This window comes from Bacillus rossius, chromosome 10 (assembly GCF_032445375.1).
Source record: "Bacillus rossius redtenbacheri isolate Brsri chromosome 10, Brsri_v3, whole genome shotgun sequence".
NCBI classification, from domain to species: Eukaryota; Metazoa; Arthropoda; class Insecta; order Phasmatodea; family Bacillidae; genus Bacillus; species Bacillus rossius.
The window spans coordinates 31,309,720-31,330,220 of NC_086337.1; the positions used below are offsets into that span (position 1 = coordinate 31,309,720).

General features: G+C 37.4%; 1 protein-coding gene across 1 annotated transcript in view; it reads right to left on the reverse strand.

Moving 5' to 3' along the window:
* LOC134535909 (cholesterol 7-desaturase nvd) overlaps nt 1-20,501 on the reverse strand; it is a 265,524-nt gene that overhangs the window by 148,178 nt on the left and 96,845 nt on the right. Inside the window, exon 2 of the mRNA XM_063375285.1 lies at nt 1,188-1,226. The gene's annotated coding sequence lies outside the window, so the exon portion shown is untranslated. The remainder of the gene's footprint in view (nt 1-1,187; nt 1,227-20,501) is intronic.

Here is a 20,501-nt window from a genome sequence, read left to right on the forward strand (position 1 = left end):
CTTCGAAATACGCTGTTGAAAGCTAACCCAAAATTTATTCATAACCTCCTCTTCGTGCACTTACAAAGATTTAGTTACGAATATTCATGCAAGCACGCAATTACGCTACCTTCAAGACACACAAAATGCCTCGGAATATAGTAAAATAATATCAATAAAAGTTTATAAATTGATTTCATTGCCTTTGAAGATTGTTTCAACAAGGCATGACGGAACGTAGGGCACACCAACATTTAAATAAACACGGATTTGACCCAGAAACCCAGAAGTAGTAATTTTACAACTATGTAGTATTCTGTATGACAACCATATTTAGATAATCACCAAAAAAATTAAGAGGGTAATTGTAAATATATTTAAAACCTGGAACTAATTCATTCTACAAACTGTATCATTTTTAATGAATGTAAGAGAAAAGATTTAACGACACATGCGCAAATGTGTTCTGCATTCACTTGCTCACGCGTAAGTATAGACGTATTGTTCACGAGTATACCAGAGGCAAAGCCACGAGGAAGCCCAGCTGCCCGGCTGGCCAATCAGCAGAGCCGTTATCTCGAGGGTGCAACCCGGTCCATAATGGCTACACCCCTAATCGGATTAGCAACGGCACCTCACTTACCCCCCCCCCCCCCCCACCCCCTCTTCAACTCTTTCTTAGATATTTCTTCTTATTGAACTCTCCATCATCAGGATGATTCTGTGGGCTTCCATAACCCGCCGCGTGGAGTGGCGTAACTAACCCGCCATTGTTCTGGGAGCTTCGGGTGTCAAGTCAACCCTGATGAAGCGACACTCCAAAAGGCTGCGAGACCATTCCAGAAGGGGGATTGAGTAGTGTAATAATGGTGACGCCAGCCTCCGAGACAGTGAAGTGATGAAGGCGAGTGACCCTGCTGGTGAGCTAATGCGGGCGACGAGTGACCGGCTTTGTACGCGGAGACTGGTGCATTCAGGTCTGCGTTGTGTGCGATGGACAATTTTAATGAATTTTACACCATTCCACGAAATTGACATCAATGAGAACCCAGAGCCGGTTGTTTTGCCTTATGAAATCATAAAATACAAAACAGAAACTGTACTGCAAGCTGTCTCTTAATAATAACAAATAAATATGGCAGGGTCTAATCCATCCTAACAGATAAAACTTGTCCAAAGCATCCACAGGTTATTTGTGAAAGTCCTACCTGGTTCCGCGACTGGATTGGCTGCAAAACTGGAGATTCCTGAAACATACAAACATTCTTTGTCATTCTTTGTCATATTCACAAAATTATTTACAATCTACACAGACACTGCATCGACCCGAGTGATTTGGTCTCTATCGTTTATTCCCCCGTCTTTTCGCCTTCTCCTTCTGGGATAGCCAATTTTACTCTAGCTTCCTCCACACACATAAACACAAATAAATCTACACATACACACCTCATATCTCGTCATTCATTTAATTTTTTTTTTTAACTGGCTACAAACGACTCAGGCAGGGTGGAAAGGGTTGCCCAGATGTTGACGTGATCGTAGTTTTGTAAGCGTCTACCAGACCGTAGCTACTCAGTCGACGACTGTCAATTTTGGTGTAATTTATAGAGTAAATTTTGATGTAATTCAGAATTATAGAGAAAAGTTTCAAAAATTCGTGCAGATTAAGGGGGTGATGAAACGAAAAACACCAACGAGCGACGTTCTGCGTTTAAGAAATGATAAGAAACAAAGAAGAAAAAAATATGCAATGATAGGAAACCGATGAATTCAACCATTTCCAATCAACAATTTACAAACCCCTCAAATCCCACATCACAACAACTGCTCAGAATTGGTGCCCGCCAACAGTAACTCAGGCTTCAACAAGCGTCTTTTTTTTTTATATATAGATAAACGTACTCGGAAAATGATGTGTGAATTTTTACGATGCGTGTGCACCTTGCAACGAAATTTTCAGTGCAAAACTATGTGTGATTCACGTTCAGAATATTAGTTATTGATATTAATATTGATCCATATAATTAAAAACATTTATTAACTTTAATATTAGTGATACGATTGTGTTTGTAACTTTTTGAAGTGTATTTATATAAGTGATGTCATGTTACTATATGTATAATTTATTTGCAATATCAATTATAAATTTTACATTAATATTCAAGAAATATTAATACATTAGAATAAACATTCCGCATATTTATTTAAATTATTAATTTTAAATCTATCTTTTAATTTACTAAATTAAATAATTAATTTTATACACATGTTTACATCAATATTGATAATGAGTATTTATTTCATTAATTTTTGTTACAATATATTTCAAAATAGTTCAGTGTCTTTAATCAAAAATAAGTATAACTTCTAACGCGCGTACATATAAGTACACAATCTTTTTTTTAAATATTGTCATATTAAATATATAAAGTTGTTACATCATGAGAGATTTTTTTCTATGACCTCTAACGAAAAATATACGATTTAACATCACCAGAGTTAGCTGTCGCTGAAATGTGACTTTAAAACTCAAGAATTTCATTACGTATCACTTGTACTAGCGAAAAACTATTTAAAATATTAGTTTTAAAGGGCTATGGTAAGTAGGAAAATTATGTATATCATTGAGTAGGTACAACTTGTGTGAAGCAAATATTACTATTCTTTTTCAAACAATTAAGTGTTTCTTCAACTGAGAGAGTTATCGACCATCTCGCTGTTCTTAAATAATTATAAGACACAGAAAGTCAGTATAGTTACCGTTAATAACAGTCTTGACATCATATTATGACATAAACTTTAACAAGAGTTTGGTTGATACGTATTTTTTAAGTAACTTCTTAGATGTGCTACTGTCAGCACTGCAAAGAAATTAACTTAAATTGACAACATACAAGGGTAAGTACTTTCATATGTTAATGCTGTCTTGACTGAAACGAAACATAGACTTCAAAAGTTCACCAATGTGCAAGAAAATGTTTTAACAATATAAAATAATAATGCTGGGAAGAGTGAAATGGGTTTTTAAATTAAGTTTTTCAAGAATACTGTAGATATCACTAGCTGAACATGACGTAAAATGCTAATTTTTTTTATAAATTATGTGTGTTGACAAAAAGGAAATTTAAAGCCTTCTAATATACATACAGTATCATTACAAGGTACACGTTTGTATTACACTTTGAAACTTTCAACAAAATGAAGAGAAAATTCATATACGACGTAAGACAATCAAATCTTGTATCACATGAAACAACGTGTAAAATCAAAACATACGTGGCTATATATTGAATTAAGTAAGGTCGTAAACGCCATGTAGCCCATTCCAAGTTGAAAGCAGGGTATGTCAGATCATTTTTTGAAAACGGGTATCAAACATGCGGTTGAACGACTTTTTTCTAAGTTTCTTTTATAAGCATGTTTGTATTGACAAACAAGTTGCCTTTGTTTAACACCCTGAAGTTTCCGGAAAATCTTACGTTTGGTCCCGGATGCGTGCCTTAATGCCCTGCTGGGTATGCAACCAACATCGCCGCTGCGTGACTGCGTGGCTCAAGTTCAAGGGGTAGCAATAGCGAAAGAATGATTTTTTTTTTCCTAACCCAACAAAAACTGAGACGGGTATTACAAGAGACAAAAAATAAGGGTTTATGTGTTGAATATACTACACATTTACCTTAACCGTATTCTCAGTGTACGACAGGACACGGCCAGTCACTTATTTTTAGGGAACGGATTTTGGTGTCCTATCTGTTGCCGATCCGTTGCCCAAATCCCGCGCATGCGCAGAGATAACTTTTTCGTTGATTTCATCCAGATGGCGGACCCGCATATAGCGCCATTAACTCGTACACAGTAGCGGATCCAGAGGGGGGGCGGGTTAAGGGGCTCAAGCCCCTTCCAAAAGCATCTGGGTCCACTATTGTTTTAGTGTTTGCCTTGATAAAGCCTAGCCTCAGCTGGGTCAAGCCCCTCCCAAACCAAAATCCTGGATCCGCCACTGCTCGTACATATTCTATTTAGTAAACATTGGTGGACGTACCAAACGGATTGGTGTGCCAAATGAAACTTTATGGTTGCGAAACTATCCTGGAATATATTAGCTACGTACACTTTAAAGGTCATAACAAGAAATAATCGCAACTTAAAAAGTACTTATTATAAAGGGGGTTCCATTTTTGTGATGGTGCTGCTATCTCTATGATTTTTGCCGTAACAATAGCGAAACATCAGCTAGAATGCGTTGAAATCGCAGGGCACCGTTTATTAAATTTGGTTGCCGATTTGTTTCCTTAATGGGATTCGGTTTGGAATACGGCCCGCGAGTTATGTTACGGCTGTATCCTAAAAAGATAAGTGCTTATTCGCTACCTTAACCCGAACGTCTTGGAATACCGCCCTGAGTGAATTTGTTTGGGAGGAGTTTGGATTAGGGAAGACTTAATGCGAACGTTTGCTTTGAAGAAAAAGTTAAAAACGGTTCCCAGCAGCCTGTATATCGCGTTTACGTTTTTTCTCTAACAGAATAAAATTCTGTCATTTTTGTCAAATTTTATGTAGTTTCTAATACATCTACAAAATTCCTGGCAACCTTTTAAAAGCTGCCCCCCCCCCCCCTCACCCACCGTGATAGATTACTGCGTTTTTTTTCGTAATTATTTAAATTTTATTACAATTCAGCCTGATGTGTTAATATTAGCGTTGAAAATTTATATCTGCTCCAGATATATGTTACATATTATACATCTATTTGTAAAACAATAAGGCAAATATTCAAGAAAAAAATCTTGCCTGACTTAAAGTGTCATGAACAGTTATTATAATTTCATTTTCTGCGTTTAAAAGGTGAAAAATGCCAACAAAATTACCTTTTTTTCCATTTTAAAGATAGTTCTCCATTAGGATAATGATTTTGCCAACACACAAAAAATTACAAAATGTCGGGCAAGGCCGAGTTCATAAAGCCGTAAGTCGTTTTTTTTTTTCAAGAATTCGGTAGCTTCAATATTTAGGCCTACCTTGAATATAAAGACTTTCGTTATAAAAGTGAAGCAAAACAACGAAATGCAGAACAGAGAACAGTAGTGCAGTTAAACAAGTTAGGTTTGTATTTGGGAGCGCGCGGGCTTTAATCCTGGTACAAGCATCCGGATATCGGTATACCATATATATATTTTTTTTAATGACGTCAGGTTTAACACTGATATTTTTTTTTATTCTGAGACATACAACCCAAATTTGACATATTAAAACATATATTTTTTAACTATCTACCTGGGATTGATTTCTCGAGTGTGATTATTTTATTTTTATTTATTTTGGGGTTTTTGCCCCGTCGACAGAAAGGTTATTAGAGTCGGACAGATGTTATTGAGGTGGTCGTCTGGCTGGACTCACGAGCTTAAAGGCGCGGGGTCCTTAAGGGCGACATTGGTTCGCGCATCACTCGGCTCTTCACCTCTACGCGCCAGGCAACCAGCTGAAACCAGATGACGAGCATTCTTCTCGTTGGTAACACGTAGGACTTAAATCGGTGACCCTATTATTTTATTCTAGAAGTTGCTGAATTACCCGGCGTTTCCCGGGCTAAATCGCCCTCCGGAGCTCATTTGCATAAAACCACGCTCTCAGTTGATAGCTATGTGATATAAGGAACGTCACTGCTTAATCAAGGTCTTTAGGACGAATACTTGAAAAACGGATTTTTTTTTTTTTTTTTTTGTATTTAACGCCCCCAAAACCCACCTTGGAGGCTGGTTTTTAGAACAACCTCGTGCTTAGTTAAAGTGTGTGTAGTATAAAGAAAATCCCTGCCGGTTTCGAGGACATAAACTTGTAAGACGGGAAATTTTTAATCTTTAACGTCCCTGCAACCGACCTTGGTAGCTGATAAATATCTGAAAGTGAGTAAAGAATTGAAATGTAAAATACATCACCAGGAAACACAGAATACACCAACAAAGCATTATCCGTTGTCGTGGAGACCAAGAAAGCACCAACCATGCAATATCCGCTGTCTTTGAGACCAAGAAAGTATCAACAATGCAACATTAGCATTGAAAAGTAATTTTTTTTTTAATATTTATTAACCCCTCGCAACCCTCCTTGGGAATTGATTTTCATGAAATCCTTTCTAAGCGGATGTCTTATTAAAAAAATTACACGTGCCAAAATTTTAAGTCTGTAGGCTTATAGTTCCTGAAAATTCGTGATGAGCGAGTCATTGAGTGGTATTTCGTTTCATACAAAATTTACCACTTCTTTTCACCCCTTTAGCGATGGAATTTCAAAAAAATCCCTCCTTGGTGCACCCCTAGGATACTCAAAAAAATATGTCCTCCAAATTTAAAATCTCTAAGTCCACCGGTTTAGGCTGTACGTTGTATGTCGGTAGGTAAGTAAGTAAGTAAGTAAGTAAGTCAGTGTTAAGTTCTATTAAGATTTTCACTTGCACTTACCTATACCATAAATAACAGGGTGTGTTGAATATTTTATGCCAAAAACGTTCCGTTAAAACATCCGTTTTAGCCTAAATCACTGTCCAAAAAATACACGTTTTGGACGAAACCATGAGACGAAACTTTTATAGCAAAGTTCAATGGATCTTAAATTCTAACCGTAATCAGGCTCTTTCAATAACTCTTGAACGGTTTGCAAACAGAAGCTCTGCATGGCGTTTTACGACCTAGCCAGGAAAATAGAAATGAATAGGTAAAAGCCTGATAGGGAGGAACCATCCCAGTAGTTTCCTGGAGTGGTTTCGCAATGGCAGGACCCAGATTCTAGTACCCGCGGTCTCTGCAACGCGAGTTCAGTGCCTTACCACTACGCCACCTCGCGTTCATCTTCGTGCGAGCGAGAGAGTTACTCAACACTCTGAAACTTAAATAGCTATGACAGTTCGATGATGGTGATGTACTTCCTCAATTTTTTTTTGACAATTCTGGAGATACAAGCATGATAACAAGCAGTCAGAAAGTTACTCCGGTAACTGTAACAATATAATCCGTTCGCATGTGGCTGTTAGAAAAGCGTATTAGTAAAATAGCTTCCTACGAACTATAGAGAATAATAGATCAATGGCGTCACCAGCATTGTAGAGGAAATTATTTCAGTACAAAAAAATGGGTGCGTCTACTTATGTACGCGCGTGAGAAGTTTTACTTCTTTGGCATCATTAAAAAATAGTTTCTAATTGTATGCAAATAATTAATTACAATAAAATAATTAAAGGGTTGGAAAAAGATAGTCAACACAGTCCATAAAGTTCAGTTTAAATTTGAAAAATTAAATAAATAGTAAAGAGAATAATAAACATATGACATAATTTGTACTAAATATTATAAGATTCTTCATTTTTAATATTTATTATTGATTATTTAATATTTTAAAAGAAAATAAATAAATTTAATAATAAATTCAAAAAATTAATTAAGTTTATTTATTTTTAAAATATTTATTATTTTCTTAATTTAATATTCACTTTTCATATTTATCAAAACGTTTTCATTAAATTTGTTCATTTATTTTTATAAATATTTATTATTTATTCATTCTAATAATAAATATTAAACATTAATATTTTAATTTTTGTTCGATTTTAATTTTTATCACAAAATTTTTATTAAATGTTTTATTAAATTTATTTTCTTATTTGTAAATATTAAATAACCAATAATAAATATTTAACATTAATAATTTAATAATATTTAGTATTAATTATATTAAAAAATAATATTTTAATTAATATCAATATATAATACATACGGATAGTTAACCTCAATTATATTGGAGCACTTGAAAAAGTATAAAGGCACAATTTGTTTTACTAATATTTACGAATAGTAAATAATATTAATCAAAATATTCAATTTAAATCACTACTGAATATAATTTATTAGCACATATATAATTCGCACTTGTATGAAACTAAAACACGTGTTGTGAATGTAGAAAATAGAAACATATGGATAAATATTATAAATATGAAAACAGTGATCAGAGGCGACGAGCGTGCCAACATGCGCGACTAGTAGAGCTTCTATTTCTATTTTATTGGTACCTTTTTTTCGAGACTTAATGAGTGGTTTAGCAGGCAGCTTCAACCTGTTAATTTTGTGTTACAGAAATGCGCGCGCATCTTAAAATTTCACTCTCATCATTTTTTCATAACGCGCCTAAAGAAGTATAACTTCAAAAAAGTAAAATGATACTGGGAAATCAGTTGCATTTTAATATGTAAATACATAACGTTCATTTTAGAGTCTAACAATTCTCTATTTGATCTGTGAGTCCGATTGGTTCAGCAGTGAACCACACTAATAATATATCAGAATAAAAATAAATTATTTTAATTAATCACTAAGGAAACCTTTACTAACAGAACCGTCTGCTATCATCATTTAACTATCGCCGTTCAACGATACTTTAAGCAGTCTGTGCATAGCCCACATAAACAGGAGGAGTCAGATTAAAACTGAGAAACTTACCCTGCAGGTATACCTCGGAAAAGTTTAGTTGAAAACATTTATCCTACTCGTGGTTTTAAGTTATTTCCAAGTCTGGTATACGCCTTTAAAGCTGGAGCTGAACAACTTGTTAATGGCAGATTATAAAGAATTTAAGATGGGACATTGGGTGTCTGGATAATGTTTAATTTAACAAAGTTCGACCACCACCGCAAAACTTGTCACTGTCATAAAATGTTTTCACTGAAATAATCGAGAGTAACAACACTGCACAATAAATTAAGGAAATAAGAGTGTTGCCCACAACTTTTTAATGTGATTATTTTACGATGGTGACAATTTTTGCAATGGTTGTAGGGATTTTTTTTTTCAATTTAACATCACCCCCAGACGTTTTGTGCTGCATCTGAAATACTTTATCATTCGCAATAAACAGGTTTTTCAGCTGTAACTATACCAGTATTGGGAGGCACTTCATACCAATATACACATGTATGTTTTAAACTTTTTTTCGTGTTAAACATGCAGCCGACGTTTCTCGTTCGAATACTGACTCATCGTGTGTGTCTATATATGTATATATAAAATATGCTACGGATAATGCTAGAGGAAGCCGTAAACCTAGGTTTGCACAGGTTAATTTAATTGTCCAAGATTCTTGGGTAAAGTCCTAATAATCACTAAAATAAATTTGATTTCGGCGTTTATCTGTGTACACCTAGGTTCTACCCAACGCTATAAGGGAAATGTAAGGAGTTGCGTCATTTTTGAGCACGTCACGTTAAGTTAGGTTAGGTAAGTTAGGTTGGTTAGTTAAGATATCAATGAAACTAAAGTTGTCAATCATTTGGTTTTTCTAACATTACCCAGTCAGCATTGGGTATATCTATGTGTACACGGGTAAACGCCGAATTCAAATTTATTTAAGTTATTATTCGAACTTTACCCAACAAACTTGAAAAATGCTAAGTTAACACCGATATTAACTTAGGTTTACTTCTTCTGCTAGCCTCAACATACACACGCATACACCCACAACGCGCAAGGCGAGACTCACCTAGCGGGCGGTCAAACCTCGAAATGCGTTATGGCGATCTCAGAGCTGCCCGAGTGGCTGGCCATGAAACGATCCACTTGCTTCGACCACCAGACACTCGCGCCTTTTGTAGTCCTCCTTTGCCAACCTCTTCCCCCCTCCACCACCATTTTAAAACTCATGTACCACCCTCCACACCTGTTTCCCATCTCATTCCGCGGTATGTCATGGTTCCCATCTCACGCCGTGGTATGTCAGGGTTCCCATCTCACGCCGTGGTATGTCAGGGTTCCCATCTCACGCCGTGGTATGTCAGGGTTCCCATCTCACGCCGTGGTATGTCAGGGTTCCCATCTCACGCCGTGGTATGCCAGGGTCCCCATATCATTCCGTGGTATGCCAGGGTCCCCATATCACTCCGTGTTATGGCAGAGTTCCCATCTCATTCAGTGGTATGCCAGGGTTCCCATATTCCGTGGTATGGCAGGGTTCCCATCGCATTCCGTGTTATGGCAGGGTTCCCATCTCATTCAGTGGTATGTCAGTGTTCCCATCTCATTCCGTGATATTTCAGGGTTCGGATCTCATTCCGTGGTATGCCAGGGTTTCCATCACATTCCGTGGTATGCCAGGGTTCGCATCATTTGCGAGGACTTGGGTTCAAGCCCGAGATTAATAGGTTGGTGCGCCAACTTTGGTGCGAATGATTCCGTGATCCAATCCCGGATGTGATATTGATGAGCGTGATATTTTCAACTGGAAAATTATGATGTTCTTGTTAAATTCCGACCTATTCACCAGATAAACCAATTGCATAATTTATCAATAATAAAAAAAATCAAAGTATAGCTCATAATTACTGAGAGTAGAGTTTGCACTATTAGTTAAACAACTACTTAATTCCAAAAAAAAAAAAAAAAACCCCAAACACATATTCTAAAAGTTTTTAAGTTATGAAAATTTACAAGTTTTAGAAAATTGGAATTTTGGTACCTTTTTGATATGTGAAAAAAAATTAGAGATTAAATTTCCTAATATCTCAGTGTTAGCCTATATCTGTTTTAAATTATCTCTTTATACATTTTTTATGGCAATTAAAACAAAGAAGGGAAGCAAAGATAACACGTCGTGAATGACAAGGCAGTTGGCCATTTGTGGTTGTCGCGGGAGGAATGTTCCAAATATAATTTTGCGGGGGGATGGGGGAATCTGCGTGCTTCATGGTTGGCAGGTCTGGAGAGCGTAGCTGAAGAATAAATGGATTACCTTGTTGATCGTCAATCGCGAACTAAAATATATTTTTTTTTTTATTTCTGGCAACTGGGTGATCGGGTCGCTCGGTGGGATACGTACACCAAATATCGCGTTCTTTATCTATTCCTTTACGCCCAAAGTTCTAAAGACGCTACGGCACCACACGGCACTGATATATTTAAGTTCAACCGATGATCTTGGCTGGTGAGGAACCAAAAGGTCAAAGATTTCGGGAAACGCTTAGGGTTTTCTAAATGCTACAACAGATGGAAAGGACAAAAACGTTGGTTGTCAGAAAATAGTGGCATTTTGTTAAAATTAAAGTCTTTTCTTCGTTCTGTCTTTCTTGCTACGATGGATACAAACTGTTAATTTGTCATTGCAGATGTTAGTACCTACGTGAGATGAATGAATTTTCTGTCAAACCGACGTCGTGGGACTCATTATGGTTCTAAATGGGACAGATTTTCTCCCACCACCAAAGTATTAATCGTTTTGTTCCTATATCGCGTTGTACCACGCTACCATTTTTTTTTGTAAATAGAACAGAAATATTCATGTAAAATAACAGATATCTGTACATTTGTACATTTAAATAACAACAATGGTATCACTACTAAAATGTGTTCGCAGTAATACTGGGCTATAATTCTTACCCGGGCATTAATGCTTTCGTCACACTACCTACATTAAAGTAATTTGTAAACTGTTATCTAAATATCTTTCCAGTATTTACGTTACTGCGCACATAAGCAAGCATTAAAAAAGTACAAATATTTAATATTTAATTGTTTTAAATTGTTTTTAAAATTAATACTTGAATGAAACGATTACAATATAAAATTATGCGCCAATTATCATATGAAATACTTACTATTATCTCGAAAAATGTGTTTAATGTATGCAAAAATAAGCGTAGCCATATGTTGTACAAAGTTACAACCGCTTTCTTGAAGTATTACAAACAGTTTCTTGATAACTGGTTTCTGAAGCAATATTTTGTAAAAGTACAGTAATGTTTATTTCTGTGTATATGTTGAGGCCCTCCACCTTGAGAAACGCCTAATAAAAAATTCTGCAAATGACAAGCACTGACAGATTCTTACAAAATAAAATTGTATTATCATTTGTCTAGAGCTAAGAAAGCTATCGAAATGACATTTAGCACTTAGCTGGATGTTAAGAATCATTTAAAAAGTAATTTAACCAGGATAAGAGTACATTCATTTTTTTTTACTGAAGTAAGTTTATTTTATGTATAGCCATGTGTTCAGTTGATTAAATAAAACCGTCAAAACTATTTTGTAATGAAGGTTCTATTTTAGATTATAGGTATTCATTATGAAATAAAGAACTTAACTTCTACTGTTTTATTTAAATAACATGTACACCTGGTAGCACAGAACAGATTCAACACCCCCCCCCCCCCCACACACACACATCTAAACACACAAACATATTAATGTGTGTATATATATTTTTTTAGTTATTCAATTATGTATCTGGTTTCATTTTATTGATGCAAAGGTTCGAACTATTAACTTAAAGAAAATAACAAAAACTCAAGTTCATAAAAATCGTTAATAATAAATAACATTCCCACAAACAAGTCTATTAAAACCGATGCACCTGCACCTGGCTTATTGCTAGGCTGAATGTAGATGGTTTTGAATGCGGATAGCTGAAGGTTCCACCCATCGTCTGTTGTCAGAAAATGCATGAAACATCGGTGTTTGCGAATTCGATTTAAATAAATTGAAATGAAAGCACTTTTTTTTAAGGAATCCTACTCTAAACTTCAAGGACAAAATTACATGGTTGATTTAACGTTTGGGAATTATTTTACATCTCTGGCTACGGTGAGGGTATATAACATTATTTTAGCCGCTAGCAGAAATGCACTTCTCGACACTCGTGTTTCTGAAGACAGAACACGCGATTTCGGAAACGACGTGAAAGGGGAGGGGGACGATAAAATCATCGCCAAAAATTTAAATATAAATTGCGTGCATAATCAGCGAACGCCAAATATGAACGTGTGATATTTTTTTTTTTTTTTTCCTTTCGGTTGCGTGAGGACAAACTTGGCCCCGAAATTTCCAACACAAAATGCGCATGGAAACCAACTCCGTTTTCGGACTGCCTGGTCCTTAATTAATATTGATTATGCGGTCTGTTTCCCCGCGTCGCAGGACACGCGAGGTCGTAACTTTTCGGCAAGTTCGGGGGTGGTAGGTGGGGGGGGGGGGGGGGAGAACTCTCTCAAACCTCCGAAAAACTCGATTCGGCGACGCGAAATGGCCGGGCCCGAACCAATTTCGCGGGTGAAACAGAAACAAAAAAATATCGTTATTGATGATGTCGGGCCAGACACATAACTCGCGACGGGGGTTCGGGAGGAGGGGCTCTCGCAGCCCTAAACACCGCCGAATTCGAGCAGCTCGCGACACGGGGCTGCCGGGGCCACTGTGCCCGGTAATGTATTCCAAGGCCAAACGATGTCGATGGTCGCATTCGGCGAGAAACCTGCAATTCAGTAACCCTGAGTCACACGCCCGAATAAAACACCTTCGTACATCTCATGATATAGGCCTATATATATTTTTTTGTTTTTAAAAGTAAATAGGTTCACTATGTTAGGCTATTACATTAATAAAATCCTCGCAAAAAATCCCCCCCCCCCCCCCCCGAGAAGGTTAGGTTTTCGTCCGTATAGGAGATCGTAACAAAAAAAAATAAAGTAAGAGCTATTTATAAGACAGTAGAGATCGGAAAAATTCGTGGACTCACTTCGTGATATGCTAAAATTCAAATAATCACACTTTTTTTGCTGCTTCTGCTATTGGTTCGCTGTTATCAATCCTCGTTCGAAGAATTATCAAATCACGAGTTTTTTCAGCTGAGACGCCTCCAAAGTCAGCATCCAATGAACATGTGACGTTTGCCGGAGAGTGCAAGAGGATAGTGGAGTCTATTCTGGAGGTTAGTGAATCGGAGAATTTTTTTCCAGTCGCTAGTCATAGGCTTATTTAGTGACTTTATTAACACTCTGAAATAATGAAAATGTATCCTACATGTTGTTCTGTTCATTTCCGACCGAGATGAGTTTGAAGAGCAAGAGGTCGAACTTGGGAATATTTTCGGGGGTCTGATCGGGGGTAGGTGAAAGTCCCGTGTTCGGCTCGCTACGCTCCAACACTCGTGAAATTTTTGGCATCACGCCGGCAGTTATTCCGCTGGAACAGATTTTCATTGAGCAGAATCGCTTGGTTGGTTCCTGGCTCGATTATAGAAAACGAATTATTGTTTATTGTGTTTTCTTGCTGCTATTTATGTTCCCAGATAAATTCTTGCGGATGTTTCACTGTACAAGGATTTTTTTTTTTTTTTGCAAATGGAATAGAAATATTCATGGAAAATTAAATTACAAATATTAGTAGATTTGCATATTCACATGAAAACAACTACATCACTACAAAGTAGTGTTTGCAATGATACTGGATGCTGATTCTTACCAGGGCCTTAAAGCTTATGTTGACCCAGTACCTCCAGTAGTTAAAGTTATTCATTTGTAAACTTTTCCCTGAATAGATGCCTAGTATTAAATGCGCACAATAATAATCATAATACAATAAAGTCCGATTACTTAATATTCAATTATATTTGCCATAGTTTAAAAAAATTATGCCTGAATGAAACATCAAAATATAAAATTATGCGCCCATTTTAGTAAGAAATACTCATTATTATTTCAGAAAACGTATTTTATATATGCAAAAAAATATCTATGCGGTGTACAAAGTTGCAGTATTACAAACTATTTATTCTTCTATCCCAGTACAGATTTTTTTTGCACCTCAATGAATAAAGACAGGAAAATTTCGTGGATTCATTTCGCGTTATGCTAGAATCTTAACACACGTACTTTCATATTGCTTCTATGAATGGCTCAAAGTTTATCCGAATGACCCTGAGCTATGGAAAAAAAAAACATCAACCAAATAAGTATCGAACGGAAAGCATTCCAGTTGACAGCTCTCACAGGCCAGTAGCCAATGAGCACGTGACATTTGCCCGAGTTTGTAAAGGATTGTGGAGTCTGTTCTACAGGTCACTGAAACCGGAAATTGTTTTTTTTTTTTTCATTTACCAGCAATGAGTCCATGATCAGTCTCATGGGGACTCCCCGCTGGTTTGACTGCCCGAATCTAGCAGACGGACCACGAGACCCGCAACTGCTACGATGGCAACCCGCATTTCGCAGCTCATCCCTGTCGCGATGCTGTCCGGAAAAGCTACTGGTCCGAGGAGGCAAAAGTTGTTATTTTTGGCCAAGGCGACCGCACTGTGAACCGAAGTTTCAAAATCTCACTCTGTGCATACTATTTCCAGGTGCATGCCACATTCTTGTCAAGGGGCGTTGGTGAGAGCCAAGCCCCTCCCCCCCCCCCCCCCCAACCGAACATTTCCGAAGTTGTCCGAAGTTTGACGATCGCTCGTGGAAAAAAAAAAACACCACATTGCAAGAGTTTATGCATTTTAAGGTCATAGAGTATTTTAAATAACGCTAACCTAACCAAACCTGTCACTTAAGTTACGATAACGTAACCTAACCTACCTTCCCGAAAGAAACAAAAACAACTGTTATTTATTACAGTGACCGAACCTAACCTAGACTAACCTTTTACTTCGGTAAACTTCGAAACTGTTCGGAATTGTATTAAATGTATTAAGTATAATTGTATTTGTACTCTAGTTGATAGATATGGTATTAGATTTATATATTTATCATTATGTTGTAATTCAAAACAAATATATTAAGGCATCTCGATTCCATAGCGATCTTAAATATTTAATACGTGCTCCAGCTGATTCTCTGTGTCGTTCACCGGTGAAAAAAAAAAACGGGCAACCGTTTCTTCCCGAAATTAATTCGCTCCAAAAAAGAACACGCTATCTCAGAAAGATTTTGGCAACCCACTTATAACAGGAAGGAAATAAAAGGTGGTTCCAGAAAATCAAAACAGGTCCCAATTTATGTTTTTGGACACCGGCCGAAAAATTCGCGGAACATCTTAGTAGTAGCAGTAGTAGCCGAATCTCATTTGGAGGCCAGCAACTCCTCGAGATGCGGCCAATATTTAGGTTCCTCGGTCCTCTCGCAGTGGTTCCTTCCCCCCTTTTCTCTTCCCATAAATTTTTAAAGCCTTTACTCGTAAAAAAAAAGAGAGAGAGAGAGGAAAAGAAAGATGCCATCTCTTCTGAAAGGAACCACGGGGACAGTGGGATTGGGTGGGCCAACTCTTGCGTATACGAGTAAAGGGGGGAAGAAAAGGGTGAACGAGGGGGGGCCCAACTTGCCGAAAACAGGTCCTGCATTCATCAATTTTTCGCACGCGAGGACCCGCCGAAAAACCTCTTGAATGGCTCCGCCGACCCATGAATCTCTTTCTCGGCCCACGGTTCCGAAACAGTAATAAAAATAATAAACTGGTCGTTGTCCGTGTGGCCGTGGGGTAGGTCCGGGGATGGACCCAGCCCCCCCGAAAAACATCTCCCGCGGAGGGACGTTCACCTCTCGGCGACTTCCGAAACTTGTTCCTTCCTCGGAGTCCTGGCCTACATTCGACCCCAAACCCAACATTTAAACTTCATCGTCTCGGCTCAGAGGAGCAAGTGTTGGTGACGCAACCAAACAAATGTACTATTATTATTACATAAATTATAGAGACAATCACGTATATAAAGCAATGAAACAGTAGAATACTTTTATTTAATAAAATAAAATAAAAATATTACTATACTCTCTTTGTACTTTATGTAATATTTGTAAATTGTCTGCCTATTAAAGTTTATTGACTATTGGCAATCACGCAAACAATAAATAAATAAATAGCCATTATTTAAGTTATTATTTAATTTATTTCTTCATTTTAGTATAGTAAGGGACTATTTTATGTATATTTATTTATTTTTTATATCATTAGTTAAAATTGATTTTATAATGATGACCCTATATTTCTGTTTCCTTTGTTTTGGTTATTTAGTGTCGCTGACAAGTGTTTGTCAATGTCATTTTTTTTTGTTTGTTTTTCTCTATGTTCATTTTTGAGACTGTCTCTGTACGTTATGTATTATTTGTTAAGTGCCTGCATATTAGAGACTATGACTGTTAGCAGTTACTCAATAAATATATAAAATAAAAATGAAATTATTTGTACCGAATTTATGGCAAAGATAAGGCCGTCACTTACACTTAGCCAATTAACCTACTAGACAAACTTCAAGTAACTTAAACTTACGAAAGTACTACTTTTTACTTTATCCATCCTAATGACAAAAAAAAAATCTGGACAGCGTAAACTACTAAATAACACAATGGATAATAGCGAGTTTTTTTCATGCAGTAGGCCTATTGTAACAAACTCATAATTCACAATTCACTTGTTCATTCCCGAAAATTGGGTCGTTTCTATTAACGTGAATTTACAAAATAATTACGACATATTTTGAGAAAACACTTTCACAAATGGAATAGACTTATTTTTTTAAAATTAAAATATTAGACCAAACCGGTTGCTTACTTAAGAAAGCTGTCTACCAAAGGTCACGTCTTTTGTAAATAGTGTAGTTTAAAATAGTTGACACAATAGTAGACTACGGTATGAGACCAACAGGTAAAATAATGCGATTTTATCAATGAAACTGTACTCAGAAATTACTGCCACAGATAATATAAATTTTGGAAAAACAATCTTACACATTATTCCATAGATTTGTATGCAGCATAACTACACTATCAATATTAGTTAATACACTTTTTTCACGCGTACGAATTTCGACTAATAATAGTTAAACTCCTATTCATATTTCTGTCAGATATTTTATATGTTAAGTCAATTTTTGTCAATATTTCGCGTATGACGTGGCTATGCAAATACAAGCTTATGACTACAAGTTTTACAGAATTAATATTATCTCCAAAAAATTAGTTTCAGCAAAACTATAAAATTTACGTTTTTTTTAAAGTCATGTAGGCTCCAAAATGGCCATTTTAAGTTTTGAGTGGATGTGACATTTTTTTTCTGACACCACCAGAGTGAACTCTGAAAGAAAGGGGGTGGGATAACAGCATAAATTGTTCTTAAAAATTACAGTTCAGTACATAAAGCTATGCTGCATCTGATCAAGCAAGGATCATCTACCAAAACTGAGATGCATATGGATTTTCAGCATACATTCTGTATATGTTTCACGTAAATGTTTTAGGAAATTTACAATCCTTTAATTACAGCATTGCAATAAGTTACAATATTTGATAACATGTTTTCAAAGAACTTCTTTGTAGCTCTTACACAAATAGTTTACTGTGTAATGGGTTCTCAAGTCAGCCTTACTGAGCACACATACATTGTTCAGAGCTTCAGAAGAAACCATGTGGTTTGAAAACAGCTCAAGATATCCGAGTGGTGTCTGTTTACGAAAAAAGCATTTAGAATGCCCTTCAGGGCGGATGTGTGGTTCTGTTTTCGCATTTAGTTTTCAGACTGTATTTTTAGGAGAGTGAAAAGGGATGAAACGCTTGTTTTCAGGATAATTTTTTTTTAGAAATTAAACGCATGGTAAATATTCTTGGAAGCACCAAACGGGCCTTGCATTACACCTTTATCTTCATTTATTCACCATATAATTTAATGGTCACCACTCAACTGCGCGCCTTAGAGGCGATTCCGCGCTAGAAGCACCGGCTCGAGTCGCACTTAACCATCCCAAGATGCACCCGTGACTAGGTCTGATCAAGAGTCGAGGCCGGAGGCCAAGAGATGAGTCAGTCGTGGGACTTCTGGTCTTGCTGTCCTTGGGTTGTCGTGGGAAAGTTGAGGTACCCTACGATACCCACCGCCCGTCGTATACCATCGACTCCTAGTCGCATAATACAGCTATCAATCGAGCCACGAGGTTCGCAAACGTCGCCGGCGGATCGCCGGGGGGGGGGGGGGGGGGGGGGGAGAAGATAACTAGTTCCGGACCAAGCCGACAAAAATTTTCGGTTGGGGCACTTGTTTTATTATATCTTTTTTTCCCCCTCCAAAGTCATAAAGATTGCTTGTAACGACGTCCCGTCGACCATAAACGTCGCCCCGGTCACGTGTATATTTTACGTGCGCCTCGATCGCGCGGGTGATTTGTGTCCGGCGTCGCGTGGGGGGGGGGGGGGGGACTGGGTGTGGGGGGGGGGGGGGAGGTCCATTACGCCTCGTTAACGCCTGACCGTCCATGACGCCGCTTCTACAAAGTAGCGTTTCACGCACACTCATAAAGAGCGATGCTTGCATGTAATATTCAACGTCGGCGCGGCCACCGCTCGTGACTAGGCGAGAGGAAACCCCACCCACCCCGCGCATAAAATTTGAAGGAAATTAGCGTTGTTACCGCACGACAATGTGGCACCGGCAACAACTGCTTAATTAAATAGATTTTTTTTATGTGTTAACATCTCAGCTCTGGGTTTACGACATTCGGTAGAAGTAATTTCGTGTGAATGGAACGGAAGTCGCACGGAACGGAAATGTGTAACCAAGGTGCAGCAGCCATCTGTGGCGGATGGCGAGAACCAATGTTCAAAAAGAAAACGCTATAGTATTAATTGTTCAGTGAATTTCAACAAGATGGACAGTATTTTAGTAAAACTCCTTGTCGAAAATCATGTTTTGTATTTTTTTTTTCCATGTCTTTTTCGCTTTCAACCGCAGCCGTTTTCAAATTAAATTGCAAATTAAATGATTCCGTAGTCGACGCAGCTGTTCCGTAAATGAATTCTAGCGGCGAATACGGAAAAAAAAAGTGTAATTCTCGTCAAAAAAAAAAAGTAGTTGAAAACCCAATTTACGTATAGGCCTATTTAGCACGCTCGATATTATTTTAAAGAATTCTAAGTTAAATTTCGTATTGGTGTTTCGTGTTGTAAATGTATTTGCAACATGAGAACACGGTGAATTTGCTCATCACCGAGGTTTAGATTTTACACATCTCTGGCGAGTACTGAAAGACTAGCTTTTTTTTTTTTTTTTTTTTTTTTATATAAGACAGAACTACGAAGTTGAAGCCTGGTTTTTAGCTTCTACGAAGATCTAAACATCTTTATCTGGAACAGAGGTGACCAAGGGTTGAGGGCGGGTATTCTTGAAAGTGAGAGACGTGGCTGATGTTACGAAGAGCCACGGGCGTCGCAACCGGGGAGGACGGGGGGGGAACATGTCCCCCCCCCCCAATAATAAAAGTCTTCAATTTCGTCCCTTCCAATAATATATTTAGTTTCGTAGTTATATTAAAAATATGATTTCTGTGATATAACCCATATGTTGCGCATGGTGCATTTAGTCCAATCGTGGTAATGTGAGCACTGTGTTTTTACAAATTTGTTCTCTGAAAATAATTTTTTATAAAAAATAAATTATAAATTGCAACCCACTATAATTAGAATATTTAGGAAAGAAAAATGCCTAAAAACCACATTCTTGCACCTTCAAACCTCAAAGTTTCCCGGGGGAGGACCCCCGGACCCCCCGCTATTTTTTTCCCAGGGGATGTATATTCCTCAACAAATAAATCAATTGCAGCCCCCCCCCCCCCCCCCCCAAAAATATTTATCCTTGCGACGCCCATGGAAGAGCACTAAGTTTATAAGAATAGTAGGCTTCCGTGCCCATTGTCTGAAGTGGCTTGAATTGTGTGTTCCAGCTCGTCTAAGTTGAAAATTTCAC